The sequence below is a fragment of the Arachis stenosperma genome, chromosome 8, assembly GCF_014773155.1.
Source record: "Arachis stenosperma cultivar V10309 chromosome 8, arast.V10309.gnm1.PFL2, whole genome shotgun sequence".
NCBI lineage: Eukaryota > Viridiplantae > Streptophyta > Magnoliopsida > Fabales > Fabaceae > Arachis > Arachis stenosperma.
The window spans coordinates 47,123,218-47,140,755 of record NC_080384.1 but is presented as its reverse complement, the minus strand read 5'-3'; the positions used below and the strand labels follow the sequence as shown (position 1 = coordinate 47,140,755).

Sequence of the window (17,538 nt, the reverse complement as noted above, 5' to 3'; positions counted from 1 at the left end):
GCCCTATATTTGTTATGCGAGATCCTCAGCATAGCTTGTCTAGAACTATTGCACATTGCAGTATTTCCCACGAACAGATACTAAATTAAAAACAAAAAAAAAACTTAGAGGACACAGAAAACGCTCTATTTAATGGTTATGGCAGAGAATTCAGTGTGTTAAAAACCTTATTTTCCCATCTTAGTAAGGAAAATTCAAATTTACTTATATATACCGGTCAACAACTTTTGACATTAACCCCTGCCGTTTTTACTTTTTCTTTTGCCTTGGTATGATTGTAAAGGATTATGAGGAAATATTATGGAGGTTGGTTTTACTTTTTACAAGAGCATGATTTCTGGATACAGCATTTGAATGATTTCAACCATTTGCGGCTCCAGTTACACGTGCATCACGTAAAATGCAAAACGTAGCAAAGATCATTGTGAAGAGAACACGAAGATCACATATTGTCTGTATTCACACAATGAAAAGTTTTATTAAGAAATTCAACAGAGGATAATAAGTTGGGGTCATACTGATACTGAGGTCTGAGGCCACCCAAAGAACGGGACAAAATTAACACCCAATATATCTATATTAAATGTAATGTATTTCACACAACAATCATTAAACTTCAAGTGCAGAACAGAGCAGAAGCAGATTACAGAACTGGAGCAGTGGAGCTTACCTGTTGACAGAGTCACAGAGCAGTAGCACTAGAGCAGAAGGGCGACGGGGAGGGCGACTGGGCGAGGGCGACGGCGCTGGAATGGCGAGTTCGACTGCGCGCAACGGCCGATCGGCGAGTTCGCGGGTGGCGGGTCTGCTGTTTGGAGAGGATGACGGGCTGAGTTGGTTGAGTTGGTTTCTTCAGAGCTCAGACCGCCGTTGAGACGAAGAGGATGACGGGCTGGGGGCTGGGTGAGTGAGGTGAGGGCGGCGGACTGGCGGAGGGCTGGTAGGGTTTCGCCGTTTCGCCGTTAGGGTTGAGGGGAATAGCCAAAAGGGGAGGGAAATTGGAACTGCAAACTGGGATCGGGTGGGGCGTGGGGGTGGTAGCCCGTAGGGCTTTTCTTTTTTTTTTAAAAAAAAATAAACCAAAACGACGTTGTTTTGGAAAAAGAATAAAAAAAAATTTCCTGAACCGGTCAGTTAACCAAAATCGCCGGTTTTCCGGTTTTTATCAAAACTGGCCGGTTCAAAACGGTTTTATTCCTTATCCAGTTACATCACTCAATCGGACCGGTTCTGGATCCGGTTCACCAGTTTTCCGGTCGAACCGGCCGGTCCGGTCCGGTTCTTACAACTATGATTGAAAGCACGGTTTAATTTGAAGATTTTATCAACGTCGTCGTCGAATATCTGTTTTGCCGCTGCGAACTATAGGCCTTCTCTGTTATCTGCCACGGTGAGTTCTTGTGTTTTTGATGCAGAGTTCTTTTGCTTTTCAATTTTTTTATTTTGTTAATTATATGAATTAATTATTTTGTAATTATGAATTTTACTTTATATAATTTTGATATAAGTTCAATTTTAGATTTTGGATTTTGAATTCTATATATAGTTTTGATATAATTTTGGATTCTGGATTTTGAATGCTGAAAAAAATTTTGATATAGTTTTGGATTCTGAATTGCTATAATTCTAAATTTTATTGTAATTGTTATAATGGCTGAGGCTTTTTTTTGCTGCATATAATTTGTATTTGTATATTGTATGTAATTTAGATGGAACAACCACAAAGTGATCAAGAACCATAAGATAATGCCGTCTAAGAAGTTATTTATGAACTTTTAATGATAAGTTACAGATAATTTATTGTGTGAAATTGTCAAATATTGAATTTTATTAGTTTAAAAATTATTAAAATTTATATATTTAAAATTATATGTTGAATTTTTTATAATTTTATCGTATATTTAATTGAATCGGTTCAACCATAGTTTGACTCCAATTGGATCCTATTGAATCAATCACTTGATCGATTCAATGACCAGTTTAGTTCTCACAACCATGTAATTGGTTAGCTCCCCATCTAGCACCCAATTAGGCCAATAACTTTGATAAGCATTTTATCATGCTAATATTAAAGACTACAAATTCAAAGTTTCAAACAATTTGAATTATTGCAGTGGTTATCTCACTCGTCTGTTAGATAAGATAAAAGATTAGAATTCTGTCTTATGCATGTAGCAGTTCACTGACCAATGACAAATTCTTAAATAGATTTTTGACCGCGATGGATTAGTTCATGACTTGTCAAGTTGCCGTGAGAAACCACAAAAAAACTACATAATCAACAGTCAACTTGAATTAGTCTAGTAGTTAACTCATTTGCCTGCCAAAATAAGTATTGAAAATTCAAATTCCGTCTTATGTATGGAACAACCTATTGATCAACGACAAACTTTTAATCGGCGATAAATTAATCTTGATTCTATTATATTGGGAAATACATAAAAAAATGACAAAAGAAGTTCAAACATTCTATTTCGGCCCAAAAAAATTTCAAACGGATTCAATATTATCTCATCATTAAATTTGACACGAAGAATTAGTATATTGAAGAATAAATAATGTTTGATTTCAGTACGTAAGTAAAATCGATCTATTAATAATCAACAAATTAAAAATTTTTCATTTAATTTTGGTTTGTTGATGATGATTAATTGATAGGATTTTGGAATTTTTTTTATAAGAAAAAGATCAGTAAAAAATGTTATAAGAAAGTTTTTATTATGTTTCTTTAACATAAACAAAAAGATATAACTTAATAATAACATTGTTAACAGTAGAATAATATTAAATCTATTTAAATTTTTTTAAAATAAAAACAAAATATATAAAACATTAAAAACTAAATTAGAATTTAGTCCAAATATTAGAAACTAAAATAATACTTTACCTAAAAACATCAAACACATAAAAACCTATTAACTACTCTTTTCCTTTAAGTGGATGAATGGGTCGTTAATCATTATGTTTTGCTGTGAATTTTTTTTTACGGAAAAAAAAGCTGTGTACTCTGCTGGTGAAGTGTGTTGCTTTAGCACCTCTTGAAGTTGATTTTAAAAAATTTTAATTAGTGATATTAATCTTTAAAAAATATAATGATAGGTCAAGTTTGTTATTTTATTAATTATAGCTGCGTTTAGGTAGTATTTTTGAGACACAGACACATACATAAATACATAAAAATATATTAATATAAAGATATATAAATTTTATAATGTATTTAATAATAATGTATAAGATACACATATATAAATTAAATGTCAATTTTATTCTCTGTGTCTTATGCATTAGTGATTTCAAAAATAGTTAGGGATAGAAAAGTCAAATTTTGTGTCTTATGCATTGTGTCTCCGTGTTTTATAAAGTAGTAATGGGTAGGGTAGGATAAGGTTTGGAGCCAATTTTAACCCTACCCGCGAGTTGAGATTTTTATATAAACTCAACTTTATCTTATCCATTCTTGAACCGCGAATACCTGACCTTACTCGCAAGTTACAAAAAAGATATAATATTATTATATAACTTGATGATAATTTAAGTAGAATTGACTTTCATGTGAAAAAGAAGTATTAAATTATTAATTAATGATCTTCTTTTGGTGGCTAAACATTTTTGCATTTAATGAGAGGTTTTTGGTTCAACGTCCACTTAAAACATATTTTTATTTAAGTATATAACATATACATATATAGGGTGCGGGTTGGTCGGGTAAGGTTGAGGCTCAACTTGCACTCTACCTGACCCGCACAAGAACCCTACTCACACCCTATCTTACTGTTGCAGATCGAATTGACAACCCTACCCGACCGGGTAAGGTCGAATTGGATACCCGCAAGTAGGATGTATGTTGCCACTCCTACTGTCTCAATTTTAAGAAAGAACATTAAATAGATGTATTTTGTGTGTATCTGTATATAATCGTATCCATCCAACAAACAAACGATAGACGTGTATTATTGTATCTAACAATTAATATTCATGTCTCAACAAATAAATATAACCTATAGAATGAGATATCATGTTAAGTATCACGTGACAAATTGATATATTATGTTTCACAAAATGAATGATTTATATGTTATTTTATAATAAGATACAATCAATTATTGTGTGACATATGTAACATCCTACCACGCAGAGTTTTACACATAGGATGTAAAATAGAGGTGGCGAGGCGCTACGACCTCTAAAAATAAAATATATGCATATAATAGCAGAAAGAATATAATAAACTAGGAGTCTTAAAAAATATGTGAAACAAAATCGCGGAAATAACAGCGTAACGCTCAGGAACGTGATTACTTGCGTGCGAAGGAACCAAAAGTCAACGAATATAATGTAACAGAAACTAGGAGTAGAAAGCCAAAACTACATAATAACAATCTTCTAACACAACCTGCAAAGTTAAAGTTGGTCGGAGAATATTTACATACATATATACATACCAAAGCCCAAAATACATAAGTAAAATCCTAGCTCTCCATGAGCCTCTAAGAGGAACAAAATCACAAGTCAATCGGAGAGAGTTAAGTATATGTATATACATAAGCTACATATCAAAATAAACCCAGGAACTACTCCGTTGCGGAAGTCCAGACGCCTAGCGAGGAGCCTCTTGACCTGCATCTGAAAAACACAACACAGTATGGGGTGAGAACCGGAGGTTCTCAGCATGGTAAAGGTACCACACACATAATATATAAGGTCCTGGAAATGCCAAAGGCAATCCTAGAACGCCGACACTTAGATTATAAAGCTTAAAGAACTAAACAAAAACTATAAACAGGTGGTCATCTAGGGGTTCTCAAACCTAACTAAACTTAACCTGTACACTAAACTTTTTCACCTTTTCTCCATTCCTCCATCTCTGTTGAGTTGCACAGACAAACAAGCAAAGCAAGGCAAACACAAGTAGTTCACAAGTAATACAAATAACGATTATAACAAGTAGTAGATTATAATCATGTAGGCAATCCCAATTAGTTCACAAGCAAGCAATTCAGACATTATGCACATGATGTATGCCTGTCATATGCCTGATGATATCATCTGTCGGTTATATAGCCATCCCGACATGTCCTGGTAGCTAACCATGGACTAAAACACCAATGCAGAGCAAGTGGGTTTGAGCTACAACCCCCTTACTACTACCCACTTAACCCAGAGCCAGTGGAATAACCACTACTGCGGCTACTACCCAGGCGGGTATTTAAAAGCTCAACTTGCAGCAAGCGAGACGAACCACCATCCTTACTACTACCTAGGCATCACAATTACTGACTTGGAGCAAGCGGGACGAACCACCATCCTTGCTACTACCCAGGTATCTTAAACATACATTTATTCATTCCATCTAATTTCAATCATCAATCATCATATCATTCACAATCATTCATAATCATTTTACAACCATTCATCATTGCTATGGTATCACATATACCTCATGTATCCACATTTTCTTATATGAATCATCACTTCCTAACCTTACTTCACCTCCAAGGTACCTCCTCTTCTGTAGCTTCATCCTATTACTAGGATTACTACTAAGCTCTAGGGTTAAAAGAGTGAAAATAGAAGTTTTAGAGGATCAAAATTGGGTTTAAAACACAAAATATGTATTTACTGAAAAACAAGGCTATGCGTACGCATGCAAGAGATATGCGTACGCATAAATCCCTTTTTGGTCAGTATGCGTACGCATGCAAGAGGTATGCGTACGCATAGGTCCCTTTTGGGTAGTATGCATACGCATACACATGTTCGCGTACGCATACATCCCAAACAGAATCGATCCTATGCGTACGAAGGGTGTTCGCGTACGCATATAAGGCAGATTAGCCAAAAATGGCTAAGTCTGCAGAAATTTCAGTTTTGAGCTCCAAACTTTCGACGAGCATAATTTTTTCGTTTTAAAATATTTTTCATTCGTTCTTCGAACGACATAAATCTCACGGACCCAATTTTCATATAAAATAAGTTTGAAATTATTTAGAAATCCAGAAGCCAAGTTATAACTCGCCGAAGTTCGGCAAAAAAAATAAGTTTTTACACAAACCTCAAAACCTCCTTTTCCCATCAATTGACCTTTCATAACCAACCTATTATATGCAAATTCAGCTCCACACATACAATAACATAACAACATCACCCCACGTTCATTCACCACACATCAAACCCCAATTTCACAAAGACTAAACTGAATCCCACTTCCTTTACTCATATTCAACACTACCCTACACCATTTAAAAAGGCCACAACCTCCATACCTTATCTCACACAAATATACCTCAATATATACATAATCTCATACCAAATATTCATTGCCTAAATAACAAGATTCAATAACAAACCACCACAACCTCATATTCATTTTCATACATTAACAACTTCATTAATTTATAATTTAGGATGCCAACACCAATATCAACAACAAACCACAACCCAACCTTGTTCAAAATATAACATCAATGCACTAAACAATTTACATACTCAAGCATTCATTCCTATCCTACGGTCATCTAGCCTAAATTTTCACAGAACATTATATATTAAATACGAGAAACCTAAAACATACATTGGCCGATTTCCATGTATAACTCAAGACACCCCCACAAAGCAAGCTTTCAAGCCTTCCTAACCACAATTTAGCTTCTCAAGCTTCCAATCAAGCCTCTAGTATATTCAATTCTTACTCCATCTCACATATATTCATGCACCTAACACAATTGTCATATATACATACCCAATTTAATTTCCAACTCATTAAATCAAAGAATTAACTAGGGTTAATGATTCTTACCGTACCCAAGTGCCAAATAAGTAATAGTGAGCATTTTTCTCAAGCTAATCGAGTCCTATAACACAAAAGACCAAAATCTCAACACCCACATACATAATTTTCGAAAATCAAGAGGAGTAGAGAAATTGGATTGACAAAGAAGCTTACCAATGAAATTGATTCGACAGAATCATAGAGCTCGACGCGACGAAAACGTAGCCGCAAACAGTGCGGCGATTGGATGAAAAAGTTATGGTGGACAGAAGTTGGAACAAGGGTTTTGTCTTCCCTTTCTTCTCCACAATGTTTCCTAGCGACCAGCCTTAAATGAAGAGGAATAAGAAGGATGGCTGGTGTTTTAATTAAGTGGTTGGGTGGAGTTGGGCCTTGGGCTCATTTTGGGTTTGGTTCGATTGGTTCGGTCTGTTTGGCCTAATCTTTGGCCAAATTCTTTGAAATTAGTATCAAAATTCTCGTTTTAATTAGCTCTATTCTATTTTAATATAAAATTTACATTTCTAAATTATTTTATTAAATTTTAATTTATTAGTTAATTATTTATTAATTTAACGGGGTTTACATCATAAATATTAAGTTATTATGTTATTATTGTAACGTGATATTTAATATGATAAATTATTTTTAATTAATAAAAGAATTGATTTAATTTATGATTATATTTTTTTAAAGGAAATTATTTCGATAAAGACGTTTAAAATATTTTTTAAAGATATTTTTTAATAATTAAAATGTAACACATATAATTAATTAAATCGTGTTATTTTTATTAAAATTAGCCTAAACAAATTAATTTGATTGAAAAATAGTGCATCAAATTTTGAATCGGTCTAAATTAATATTGCTTTTTATAAAAAAATTACTACAATATCCCTATTATAGAAAATGACTAAAATACTCTTATTATATATATTAATTTTAAAAATATTAAATTCTAACTCATTTCTTCTCTGTTATCATAAGGTTAGAATTTAGCATTTTTAATATATATATATATAATGGATATTTTAGTTATTTTTTATAATATGGATATTATAGTCATTTTTTATAGAAAAAATATTAATTTAGACCAATTTAAAATTTAATTTATTAATTTTTTGGCTAAATTAATTTGTCCGGTCTAATTTTAATAAAAATAACACAATTTAATTGATTATGTGTATTAAATTTTAATTTTTAAAAAACATCTTTAAAAAAAGACATTTTTAACATATTTATCATGATTTTTTTTTTTAAAATTAATGTCACTAATAAATTTTTTTGATAAACCAATTTGAAGAATGAGGTTTAGAAGTTACGTGAAAAAAGAGGTAGATTATGCATTTGGCAAACCTTAAGTTTGTAATAATCTAATGGTGCCTTATTTTTTAAGAAGGAAAACACCTATTGCCTTGTCACTAATCCAATGCCGCGTTTCATTATATAGGATTATTATTGCTAGAAATTTCTCATCACCTTCACCGTAACTTCGAGGTGAGTTCCTTATATTAATAATAATAACCATGATATATATTAGGATTCAACGTGGATCCTCTCACTTTATAAATATATTGAAGCTACGACCTTAGCTTCATGCCTGATTAGAAATGTCTTGTAATTTGATGTTATGATGATGAGGATGCTCTGGAAGGGTGGGGTTTGCTCAACATCTTGTTGCTAATTATTGCATTGTGCCAACAATTAATATGGTATTGCCTCCTAATAACTATTTACATAATCATGTTTAATTTCATGAGTAACATTATGTTGATCCACTAGCTACTCTTTTCTTTCCTAACTTTGTTTTATTTATTCATTCAATCATTAGCTTATTTTCTGAGTTTTTTTTATAATGTTGAATCATCAAATCAATCAATTATCACTAGTTAATTTAGTTAACATATAATATTTATATATATGTAGTTAATATAATTACGGTAACAACTACCTTATGTGATATTAATAAAGATTTTGAATTCAACAATTTAGTTAAATAAGAACTTAATGTGGTTTCTTAATGGACCAAATTTCTTAATATTCTCCATTTTGTGTTTCTTTTCGAGAGTTAGTTTCCAAGTTGAGATTTTGGACAGAAGTGAAAGAGAAAAAAGAAAAACCTATTGCTTTAAAATTTTACGTAACAATTTCTTAATTTTATTTTTAGTTATTTTACTTTTGCATCCTCCTCTCCTTCTAAATTACTAATAATATTATGAAATATGAATTAACAGAATAGGACACAAAAGCATAAATAATTAGACGTTGGACAAACCTCATTCCGTCAGAACAGTATTCATCTTTATTTTTTCAGTTCCGATTAACACTTTCCAAAAGGTAATTGCATATTTAATTTGCAATTCAATATTCTTGGCAAAGATGGTATCATCCATTCTTTGGTATGTAAGAATCTCAATTTAATTTCAAATACATTAGTTATATATTTTAGTTAGTTCAAGAATAAAGATAAAAAATTATTAAAAAAGAGTTAGATGATTTGATATATTTAATTAAATTATTATTTAATAATTTTTAACGAAACTATCAACTTCGTATATAGATATACAATTATAGTGAATTTTTATCAAATATATATTTTTTTTATTTGGGAAAGTTGTAACCATTACAAGCTTGAAAACGTATTTTACTCGTGAAGAAAAGCAATTGAAAAAGGCCTACAGGAGGGGGATTGAGTTGATTATGTTTAGAGATCACCCTTAAGCAGAATTTGCTACTATTATATCAACTAGCTTAGCTATATAGTTAACGTTATAATATTTTCATGATGAGTTGGGGTACCCGGAAACATCAAAGAGAAATTCAATCTCACTTTCAAAAATTTAAATTGTCAAACTTTGATTTTAAAATTGTATTATGTTGCCGTAAGTTGAATAAAATAAATTATAAATTGAAGATGGTGCAATTAGCATCGAATATTGAATACGATAAGTTTTGTCGAGCGTGATGAGTTTTTGTTGAAATAAGGTTATCAATAGGAAAAAGGTATTTAGTTCAATGAGGTTTATCGAAGTGAAATAGAGTAGTTGAAACAATGTTAGAATCGATGATCAAGACAGCTGAAGACGGTTACATAACATATACATCTAGCAGGAATAGTTACTTTTTAGGTTTTGCATATGGAACACGTGATAAAATTTGATTGGTTGAAGAAATATATATATATATATATATATATATATATATATATATATATATATATATATATATGTTGAAATTCGTCTTTAAGAAATACTTTCGCATACATATATTTCCAACGATTTTCTAAGTCTGTCAAGAGCTTTTTTTTTTAAATTTCTTCCATATTTTTATTTTTCATTTAAAATATTTTGTATATTTTCCTTTTTGCAATTTACATTTTTTTATTGCAAAGTATTTTTCTTTCATTTAAAATTTTGCATTGTCTTTGAATTCAAAGTTCTTCGATTATATTGGAGACATTTTATTAGTTTATTTAATTTCAAAATCATTTACTTCACTCTCTGTACTTCTAGTTATCCCCAAAACACATGCGTATGACTAGTAATAAGTATATAACATGATTTCAAATTTAAATCATAGCATCCAGAAATTTTTTTGACAGGGATTCCGATCAATAAAGCTACCAATATACCAAGGCAAGTTGCAATTTGGATTAAGGCTCCATAGGTACTCCGTACAAAAGCAGGAGAAACCTACCATCCACCAAATATTGTGATCTCACGAATAATCAAGTAAATTTTCAGCCTACTCAATTAGGCAAATGCAACCATATTCACACCTCTGTCAAGCAAAAAATAACTAACACATCAAGCAAAAAGTAAATGGGTACATTAAAACATTAAACCTATCAGATTTAAAGTTATTAGATTATAACTTAATAAAACCTTAAAGCTCAATTTGATTTTTAGCTTAGAAATTTGGTACATTGTTAGATGAAGGAGTCAGAAAAAGAAAGAACAAACATACTTGAGCATGCAAACAGCGACGGAATGGAGCAGCAACTCCAACGGTTGCACGGACAGCCATGGCTCCCTCCGGTGACTATCCAAATGGCATCGAGGGCGAGGGAGCAATGGCGACGGGAGGCACGAATGGTGGCAACTCCTCCCCCTGGGCCACTGGCCTGCGTTGTTCTCTTCTCCCTTTCTTCTTCAATTGCAACGTGACGGCGACACTGGACGACGACGACGGTGATCTTGACGACAGCAGCGACATGTGACGATCCCTCTAGCGGCGGCGTGGATTACGGTGGTCCTCTCTCTCTCTCTCTCTCTCTCTCTCTCTCTCGTTTGGCTCGACGACGTCCCTCTCTCTCAACGTCTCCTCCCTCTCATTCTCAATTCTGACAATGACGACGTCGGCGGCGATGTCGACACCCAGCCTCGCCGGCACCATCACCTCCCTTTCTTCTTCTCCCTGCGTCCTCTCTTTCTCTTTTCTTCCTTCCTTCCTTTCTTTCTTTCGTTCTAACCGTGGGTGTAACACCCTAACCTTCAGCACGTCATGATTGCACCAAAAGTGAGGCGTTACTGACCTGTTTTCATTATTTACTATTTAATATTGAGCCTTTAGTTTGATGTCGCGTTTCAATTTTTAAGAAAATGTCAAAAAATTTTGTTTCTCATCAGTCAAAATTATTCATCAACGAACACAAGTAATAATAATCACATAATTATTAATAATGTTAAATATTATACAAAACAATTCAAATGAGACTCAGATATAATTCCTATCCCTCTATATAAAATAAAATCTTAAATGACAACGAAGAGGGAATTCTATGAAAGCAACTCAACACATAACTTAACTCAAATAAGATTAATAATTGCCCGCAGTTTCAAACTGAGTCTTTGAACTTAGGTCACTGAAAGGGTGAAAGATTTTAGGGTGAGAACAAACCACACATTCTCAGTAGAGAATGGAAATGCCGTAAAAGGAATGATTAACTTGCAAATAATTAACTTTACTTAATAAAACTATCTTGTTAAACCTTTGAAAATACTTTCTACTCTTACTTCATATAATTAATTAGCTTCTTTAATTTTTTGAACTTAAAACAAATCTCAATTCTCAGTCACTTCAATACACCAACTAATAGTACAAGAAACAGATTAACACACAAACAAATTGCAATAAGACAAACAGCAAAATCATAGAGAAGCAAGATAAGCAAACACAATCAAATACAAATGTGCAAACAATATGATACATGCCTATTCCTAACGCAGGCCATGAGCTCATGCGTCGGTTGTCTACTCGCAACCCGACGTTACTCGGAGTGAACACCGAATATGGTCCATTTACTGTGTCAATTAGACACCTTAGCATCCCGGTTACCCATGTCAATTAGACCTCATTATAATAATATTTTAATGTGTATCACAGTAAGGAACAGTACTATCAGTTAGGCGAACAATCCCGCATTAGCAATCTCAGGCTATCCGTTAGGCGGGCACTTTCACATTAGCAGTTTGGCACAAAGGCCCAATTAAACATACAATATGCTATCAGTTAGGCGGACATTCCCGCATTAGCAATCTTAGGCTATCAGTTAGCCAGGCACTTCCGCATTAGCACTCGGTACAAAGGCCCATTCGAACATACAATATCATTTACCATTTCTTTCCTAGTTTCTCATTCCTTTCCTTTTTCTTTAAGTATCTTTTCCATCCTTTATTTCTTAGATTCTTTCCTTACCATTATGCCTCCACATCACCTTACAGTTAAGCACATCTCTGAATCACCAAGTAGCTGAATGTACCTCCACATCACCATGAAACTAGGCGTACCTCCGTATCACCGTTTAACTCTAAATATGTCTTAGGGATAACTTACACACTTTTGTTTAACTATCTTCATATATGCTACCAAATTTATCTACCATTTGGATCTAAATCAAAGTTTTACCATATTGGGATTAGAATTGAATTTGATAATAAGTTCAATAAAACCTATTGCCGCACTTAAGAAGGTTTCGAAAAAATACAGCAGACAACTCTATTTTTGAAAAATCTATAATAAATTCAATTCTAATTCGTTACTTCTAGATTTTGGTAAAGATACACTCTACACCTATAAGTTTTAGGAAAAGCAAGTTTCAGATTCATAACACCTCGTTTGGTTAGTTAAATGTCAATTGGAAGTGCTGCCCTGTTTGTTAGTAATTGGTTCTGAATTTTCTGCGAACAACCGAGCTTCCAAGAGACATAACTAACTCTACAAAATAGCAATGGATATGAAATTTGAACTCACTTAAAATAGACTGATAGATCTTTAAAATCCTTTTGAAAGAAACTCAAAATTTCAAACAAATCGAAAGTTATAGCAGTTGGAAGTTGGTATTGCAGAATCAAAAAAACCGGAAAATTCTGCAGCAACCACTAAACTTCAAAAATTCATATCTTCCAAACCACTTGGCCAAATTTCCTAAAATTTTTATGGAGTAATCTTAACTCATTGAAGTTTGATAGAAAAATAGGTTGGCTCCAAAATCATGTTCGGATTTCTCCCAAAGGGAAAAAGAGAAAAAGGATCTTATTGTCGTTCGTTGTGTCAATCATTGTATCTTAAACTTGAATGTTCGAAAGTTTTTGTAGTGGCTTATTCTTCTAGTTGCTCGGTAGTTTATTTTCCTTTAACTATAGCTGAGGAGGTCGCAAGAAAAGATGATTTATCCATTTTTGTGTAATAGAGGAAATAAATTAGGATTTTGAGAGAAGTTTGTTTAAGGAAATTGGAAAAGAAGAAATGTATAAAATAAAGCATTTAAGATAAAGTAGAAACTTACCAGGATAAGTGAAGAAATATGAAGAAGTTGGGAGTTTGAAATTGCTTGCAATGACTATGTTAGAGGAAGAGCGCGAAATAGAGTGGTAAAACTCTTTTAAAGCTTTGTTTGAAGATGATGGCTTTTGGATTTAAAGTTATAATTTTCTTAAAAAAGTAAAGTTGGAAGAGAGAGAAGATGGTAATTAATGAGAAAAATCCTTAATTAATTTTAACATTTAAGAAATTTCTTTCATTTAGGGTTAAGCGTTTTATCTTTAGAATTGTTTTCGGTTGACGCGTTTATTTTAATAAGGCAATTTGTTAGTTGAATAAAATTAATTATAAATTGAAGATGGTGCAATTAACATTGAAGATTGTACATGATAAATCATGTCAAGCGTGATGAGTTTTTGTCAAAATAAGGTTATCGATAGGAGAAAGGTATTTAGTTCAATGAGGTTTGTCTTGAAGTGAAATAGAGCAGTTATAACGGTGTTAGGATCGATGGTCAAGAGAGCTGGATATGGTTACACAATACATGTATCTGGCCGATACAGTTACTTTTTAGGTTTTGCATATGAAACATGTGATGAAATTTGATTGGTTGAAGAATTCTGTAAATATACAAGATTCATAAGAAACATGGATTGAAATTCGTCTTCACAAAACACTCTCGCATACTTATATCTTCCGTGATTTTTTGAGTCTGCCAAGAGCTTTTTTTCTATAGGATTCCTTCCATATTTTTACTTTTCATTTAAAATTCCTTGTAGTTTTTCCTTTTCTCAATTTACTTTTTTATTGCAAAGTCTTTTCCTTTTCTTTAAAATTTTGCATTGACTTTGGATTCAAAGTCCTTCAACTATGTCGGAGGCATTTTATTGCTTTCTTTAAATTCGAAGTCATTTAATTCGTTAGCTGTACTTTTCATTTCAAGCAATTTAATCTTACTTTATTTGAATAAAAATGAAATCTTTGGTGCACGTTTGAAAATTAGTACTTGTTTAAAAGAGAAATAGATTTTGTTCCCAAATTATTAGATATTGAACTATTCGGTAACTCGGGGTACCGGATGGGTCGGGTTGGTCCTTTATGAGTTGGTGGGGAAGAGCCTGAATCTGGGTTGGATGTGCGGCCGGACGATCTCCCGAGCACTTCGTGTGTTGAGGGGGGTGCTACCTGCGAAGACACTCCGATGCTCAAGTCAGAAGATGCACAGGTGGTATGGGAGTAAAAGATGTGGTGACGTACCTTGGGGGAGGGGTAGGACCCTTCCTTTATATATCCTGTCAGTAGGGCGGATCCCACAGAGGGTCCTCCTTTCATGAAGTTTTCTTCCTCACAACTGTCGGGCAGCTAACAATAAAGGCGCGTGTCCAGGCCGCAAACCGGATAACGGAAGCCAACCCGAACGCAAATCAGGTCGTCCTTGAGTCGGATCGATGAACAAACCAGCTGGACTGGACCGTAACACGAAGCAACCAAAATTTACTAACAATCTGCCAGTTACTCTTTTTATTTGTGCTAACAAAAAAAAATAAAAATCATTCTTGCGACTTAAAACTGGCCTATTACATCGACTTAAAATCAAGGAGGGTAGGTAAATTTAGAATACTAGCACATCATGGAAAAAAATAAAGTACATAATGTTACAACTACATCGATAGAAGCCTACAAAAAAACACACAGAACATTAAGACTCAAAAACCTCTTTAAACAATAAAACACACATTATCAATTTTGCTTTCACCTTATAGAAAACTCTGACTTCCGCGGAACCTCTTCATCTTCAAAGATAAATGGCTCTGATCTGAGAAAATTTTGGCTCAGGCGGGATCTCTCAGGTAAAAATCATGAGCATTGTAGACCCACATTTTTCTTTCCTTTAAGCTTTACTCTTCTCTTCTTGTCGATTGTAATCGCTCTTTGAAAAAAACATCTTTTTTTCTTGACTTATTGTAGTGTGTTGTCTAATTGGAGGCCACTATTATTTATTTTCTATCAATAAAATAAAGCCTTTTTTGTTTAAAAAAAAAAAAAACACAGACAACAAAATCAATGAGAAAGTACGTCCGCAAAGTAAGTTTTGCAAAAAACGAAATATATATTATTTAATTAACGATTGACTTTCTAAGTCTTCCAATTCCACTTTTTTATTTTTTATATTGGAAAGAAGATGAAGTATCACATGAGTATGAGAGAATATGGTGCTTTACGTAAGTGTGATGGTTTGGAAATCGCTGGGTCCGATTTTATGACTTGTAAAATTTTTTCTCATCTAGCAAAGAAATTGCTGGGTCCGATTTCTTTGGACCCAAAAAAATTTGAATGTAAAGCATGAAATCGGTGGGTTCGATTTCCATGCACTGCCTTTCATAAACCACAAATCGGACGTCCGATTTGTGTCCCATTTCAACTGCAATAAATCGGACCGTCCGATTTCTTCCCTTCACCTGAACGCCGTCACAACAATGTAAAACTCTCCCAAGTTCCATAACCCAGCATTACACCAAACTTGGTCTCATATAAAAAAAATTAGCCTTCCAATTCATTGATAAACAAATTTGATTAAACACATTTTTGACGTTAATATACTAAAATCAGGCGTAACAATAAAATATATATTAGAATATAAAATATACATTAAAAATTAATTAAATTATATATATATTTATACATAAATATATAATAACTGATTTTGATTTTAGTGTTCAAATAGTATTTTTTATAAAATATTGGCCGTGGAAGAAATGTCCATAAGCAAGGACAATAATTGAATCAAGTTTAATATCATAAATCTACTGAATGGATGAATGGTTTTCAAACTTTCGTAATGAGGTATTGGTTGTTATGGTGGTTTTAATATTCGAGAATATGCTGCAAATTAAAAGAATAATAGTGATATTTTGACCTTACTAACGTTTAGAAAATTAAACACGCTTAAAAGTCAAGAAATATAAGGTTGAATAACATACACGTTTTGGTCATCTTTATTTTTATTAATAATAATGTTTGTGGAATAATATCTCGTCACTCATGAATTGTGAAGAAAGAATTGTCAACCAGTTTGGAAAATGAACCAAATACCTGGTTTTGAAAGGCCATAGAGATTTTCACAAGGAGATTTAAAGTTTCATTATATAATTCATAATATGAAAGTATTTTAGGTTTTGCTTTTTTTAAAAAAAATATCTTTTAAAAATAACAAGTATAAATATATAGTTTTTATTTATTTATTTATCAAACACACATGAAAAGTGCAAGCACATAAATTTTTTTTATCAAACTAAGACTTTAAATATTTTATTTTTTAACAAATTTTTATTTTATAAAAATCTCCAAAAAAAAAATTCTGTCGGTATATTGGTTCCAAAAGATTATCATTATAAACTAATTAATCCCTTTACAACAACAACGGAGTCTATCTATCCAATAAAAACAATTTTTAAAGATTTTTAGAAAATGAAAATTTGTTAAGGATCCTGTCTTATAAAAAAAATGTTATTAATAATCCGCAGACACAAATGTAGACGCACAAATGCTCTAGTTTCTCTAAATTTGTGTTCTAGGCATTGGACTATATATAAAATTCAGAAATGAATTTTTTTTATTTTTTGTTTTAATTAAAAAAAATAAAATGTGATTTTTAACTCTTATATTTTTTTTGTTCCACTTATAAAATTAACCGTAAAACATCATATTTTATCCTCTTAAATACAAAATATTGAGATGATCCATCCCATAAAATTCAGAATCGTTCTAACATTAATTTGTCCTTGAAGTGGAAAAAACTAATTTCAAAGATGAACCAATTTGTAATGAATTTAAAAACCTGCAAAACCAATACATTATGGTAATTAATTTTTATGTAAAAAATTAACATATTATTTACAAAAATTAATTCAAAAATAACATAAATTATAAATTATTATTATTATAAATTTTGACAGCCAAATTAAACTAATTATAATTTTAAAAATTAATTTAAATCCAACCTCAAA

The 17,538-nt window shown here is 32.2% G+C and overlaps 1 long non-coding RNA gene across 1 annotated transcript; it reads left to right on the top strand.

Moving 5' to 3' along the window:
• Window positions 1-8,354: 8,354 nt before the first annotated feature.
• Window positions 8,355-10,647, top strand: LOC130946861 (uncharacterized). Its single transcript, XR_009072376.1, has 3 exons — window positions 8,355-8,481; window positions 9,004-9,106; window positions 10,371-10,647. It is a non-coding gene; the product is annotated as an uncharacterized LOC130946861 (long non-coding RNA).
• The last annotated feature ends 6,891 nt before the right edge of the window (window positions 10,648-17,538 follow it).